This window comes from Anas acuta, chromosome Z, assembly GCF_963932015.1.
Source record: "Anas acuta chromosome Z, bAnaAcu1.1, whole genome shotgun sequence".
In the NCBI taxonomy this organism is placed as follows: Eukaryota; Metazoa; Chordata; class Aves; order Anseriformes; family Anatidae; genus Anas; species Anas acuta.
This window is the reverse complement of record NC_089017.1, coordinates 20,481,710-20,486,301: the sequence shown is the minus strand read 5'-3', so window position 1 is coordinate 20,486,301 and position 4,592 is coordinate 20,481,710. Positions and strand designations below refer to the sequence as shown.

Genomic DNA, 4,592 nt, shown 5'->3' with positions numbered 1-4,592 from the left:
TAGAAAAATATCCTAACAACAGCACACTGGTTTCTAAAGGAGATGACATTCTCCAGCAGCCTGAGATGGTCTCTGTGACACTGACAGCCTCCTCTTCTCCTTGTCCTTTGGAGCATTATAGCCTACCAAGGATGGTTTCAGACTGTCAGGGCTCAAAGACAGCTGTTCCTTTTCTGGAAACCAAACAGCCCAGCCTTCCACTTTCTATGGCAACAACAGTGAGCCCTTCGCAATCTGACCTGCCGAGGAAAACCTGCTGTTAATTAAATGTTAATTACCTTAATGCAGTCTGCATTATGTGGAAAAGCTCAAGTTATTTTAATCTGTATTTTAAAGAAAACATCTGAGGCTTAAAATGCCAGGCAGAGGCAGCTTATAAATCATCAGGTAGATATTTCTCTTGCCCCTTTGGTGTTGGGAGAGACTCCTATCAGTTTAATAGATGCATTGGTCTATTTCTGCAGACATTTAGGTAGAGACTGTTCCAAGCAAATTAATTTGATTTCTGTGAAAAACACAAATGCAGCATTAATACCTAATTTTAAATGTTATTAAAATGTATCAATATTTTTATTACAACAATTATTTATTTCTATTTAAAGACACATCAGAACTTGAGTCCTTTGAAGTTTCAGCAGAGTGTGTGCTTTGATTGAAAGGTCCTGATCCCCAGGTGCACATGAAAACGTCCGCACTGCCCCCTGTGTGGATGAATGTTGAAGGTTGTGGATGAATCCATCCTCAGAAAGATCACACCACACCAGGAGCCACTGCCAGCATCCACAAGGAAACAGCACAGCCTGGTTCCCAACCCTGAGGGTGTCTCTAGAGCATCACTCCTGCAACCTGCTGCCTACACACTTTGCTTTCTCTTCATGGCTCAGCAGTGGGCAAAGCTACCTCACCACCAGGACTTCTGCCAGTTTTGACCAGCTCAGATGCACCAGGAAAGAGAAACTGGCCCATATTTATGGGTCTGCTCCTCCTGTGGGCCTGGAGGAAGCTGGCTGAGTTTATTACACTGCTTCTTTTCTGGACTGAGTTTATTATTGTATTTTACCTGACATGGATCACTGCAAATGCAGAGGTGGTTTGTGTGGAGTGTTGGTGGGCACAGTGTTGGTGGTGTAAATGCAGAGTGCTGTGAAGACTCTGGAATTTACTTAAGGAGCTGTTTTCCTTGTATTTGCTGTACTTAGACTTTTTTTTTTTTTTTTTCCTTTTCTTTTTTCTTTTTTGACCTAATACCAGCCTTGGTGATATCTGAGACTGATTTCTAAGATTTCACTGATAGATGGCTTAAACTGTTCTGTACATTCCCTTCCACTCTCTTTCTTGTTGGCAATGTCAACAAGAACAGCAATAAAACTTAAAAATAAATAAATAAATAAATTGTTTTTTGAATTTGGTTTGTTCTCATTTGCATTTTGCTGACTGAAGAAGCTGCGTGGGTTAAACAAGGTATACCACTACTGATGCTTGAGTAAAATCATCTTTTGGAAAGAATTTGGTTAGGGTTGTAAAAGACAGACCTGGCAGCACCAGCTTCAAGCTGCATTTCTCTCTGCTTTCCTCTTTTACTTACCTGCAGTTTCCCAAAGGAAAAACAGCAGGGGTAAATAACAGTGATGGAGAGCTGGGTTCTTTGCTGTTGCAAGCTGGTGTCACACACCAAAGCTGGTGAGGTTCCTCCACTTTGCACCAGCAGCAAAGTCCATTTATTATAAGCTGCATCTGTGCTACAGTTTTCTCATGGGTATATGGGAGTACTGCTTCTGCAATTCAATGCAAAACTATTTATAGCCTCAGAATTTCACCCCTGGGAGAGTCAGCTGCCTGCGGGAGGATGGAAGTGAGGGTGAGTGCCTCCAGGTCCCCAGCCAGAGACCCAGTCTTGGCAGGGACATCCAATCCCCAGAGACACACCAGGGTCCCTGCCACACTTGGGTTTGATCCCCTGTGCTTACAGAGGTGGGGAGTATGTCAGTGGGTTTAGACCGTTATGTGCATTATTTTTCTCATCTTAAAGCTGCCCATGTAGAGAAAAATACAGGACTTCAGTAACAGTTACCAGCATGATTTGCTTTTATTACCTTTCTGTTCAAGACCCTTGTTTCCCCTTGTAGCATGTCAAATTGCCCCCAAAACCATATTATACAGCAGAGAAATGTCGTTCACACTTCACTGGCTATTGATTTACTTTATTTATTGGCACAAAATCAGCTTGAGATAAACATTTTGTCCCCCATTTCCACTATTGTAAGCGATATAGTTCACTGCAAGATAGGCAAACCCCAATGTGCTGGGTCACAATTCGACATGGCTTTCTAATCAATGTGTGAAAAATTACCTAATGAATAATGGGTTGCACATTTCCACAAACAAATTAACCAGGGTGAGACTGAAACTAATGATTATATTTATCTAATGTAATTTCACATCTGTTACTAGTGCTAGTAATTTTTTTTTCTTCTTTCCATGGCGTCCTCAGAATTACAGCCCGGCTTCTGAGAGCCGGACATTTTGCATCCATTTAAACAGATAATGTTCAGATTTATCAGATACATATTCTTAAAGCCATGAGATATTTGGGAAGGGGGTTGTCATTCTGCAGTGCTTTGTTGGGGCTGAACTGCTTGTTGAAGCACAGGGAGGTGTCACTCAGGCCCACCACATCTCTGCACCAGGAACACAAGGAGTGGGTTTTTTAACCAGTATACAACCAGTTGAGATAAACCCTGATAATTTTTTCAGACTTACACTGATGTCATCTGAGCAAAAAGAAGCAAGATGATGGGAAGGAACCTCCCAGGCTTGCATTTTATCTTCTTATAAGATCCTAGGGGAGGGTGTCAAGAGGATGGAGCTGGTCTCTTTTCAGTTGTGCCCAGTGACAGGATGGGAGGCAATGAGCACAGACTGAAGCACAGGAGGTTCCAGCTGAATATGAGAGGGCATTTCTTTACTGTGAGGCTGACAGAGCACTGGCACAGAGAGGCTGTGGAGTCTCCTTCTCTGGAGATACTCAAAACCTGCCTGGATGCCATCCTGTGCCATGTGCTCTAGGTGATCCTGCTTGGCCAAAGGGTTTTGACTAGGTGATCTTCAGAGGCCCCTTCCAACCCTGCGCATTCTGTGATTTTGTGGTTCTGTGATGATTCTATGATGACACCACCACTTCAGGTAAGCAAGAGATGCTGTTCATTTCTACCATCCTCCTTGGAGAGCTAATAGCTGATGATGTTCCTCATATTCTTTAAACAACTCTTGATTTATCATGCATGTTCCCACTTTCGTGGGCCAATTTCCTTATGCCAGGCTCTTTTTCTCTTTCCCAGGTGATAAGTTGTTCCTCAGTTTCTTGTTGTGTCCTTATCGATGGTCTCATCAGGGCATTTCCAGTGCTCAGGTGTCCAGCTGCACGTCAAGGACATCCCTGGCCCCAGGTGCAATTCCCAGGCCAAAGGCCAAGCTCCCGGCCTGGACCCCAGCCTGGCAGACATTGCTCCTGTCAGTGTGGAGCAGCCATTTCATGTCAGCATTTTATCAGAAAAGTCACATTAATTCCCTAAGTGCTGCCATCAGGGGCACCGTGAGAGCCTTTTGATGTCACCAGAGTCACTGTTACCCGGTGGCCTCAGAAAAGGCAGCTGGCCATAAGAGCCCTGAGCGTCCAGCCTGTGTTGAGTCCGGCTAGTGGCACTCGAGAGGTCAAGATCCTACTGCTGGAACATGATAGTTGGAGGTGTTGTGAGTGGAAGGCACGACATCAAGGTCATTCCAGTGGCACGCAAGACGTCGAGGTCCTTCCTTTGGCACAAGAGACGCGAGGCCCTTCTGGGTGGCAGGTGAGGCACCCTCATCATTCTGGTGGAACTCAAGATGTCAAGGTCCTTCTTGTGGCATATAAAATGTTGAGATCCCTCCCTCTGGTTGCAGGCAAGGCGTCAAGGTCTTCCTGGTGGAGCGCAAGGCATCAGGGTGCTGTTGGTGGACCACTACTCTGAGACTCTGATAGCAACCTGCGAGGGAGGTGCTGAGGACCAGAGGCACTTGACACCCGCTAGTCATCAGAGAAATGTCCCGCAGACAACAAGCATCTCCACGCCAGGACAGAGGTGGGCACCATGAGCCAGCCACGCCAGGAGCTGCCAGCAGAGGTGCCCAGAGAAGAGTCATGCACCATCTGCCTGGGCCCGCTGGCTGACGCAGCCCGGCTGAACCCCTGCAGGCACTCCTTTTGCGTGGAGTGCATTGAGCCATGGGCTGCCCACAGAGCCACCTGCCCACTCTGCCAGTGCCCCATCCTGGCCATCGTGAGGCTGGTGCCGTGCTCCATGCGGGCTGCCTCAGCCCGACGGCCCTGGGAAAGGGCCCAACACAACGCAGGGCCAGCACGGAGGCGGCAGCAGCGGCAGCGAAGTCCTTCCAGCTACAGGTCCCGCAGCACATCACCCAGGCGCAGGGACCACAGCCCCTCCATGCCACGACAGCTCGTCCGAAGCTTCTCGTGGCACTGGGAGCAGGATGGGCACAGACAGCCCCGGTCCCCGCTCAACACCAACCCCAGGGACACATCGTGGCTGCACAGG

The 4,592-nt window shown here is 47.3% G+C and overlaps 1 long non-coding RNA gene across 1 annotated transcript; it reads left to right on the top strand.

The window, feature by feature from the left end:
• Positions 1-393: 393 nt before the first annotated feature.
• On the top strand, positions 394-1,091 carry LOC137848514 (uncharacterized). The gene is made up of 2 exons (XR_011091404.1): positions 394-472; positions 603-1,091. It is a non-coding gene; the product is annotated as an uncharacterized lncRNA (long non-coding RNA).
• The last annotated feature ends 3,501 nt before the right edge of the window (positions 1,092-4,592 follow it).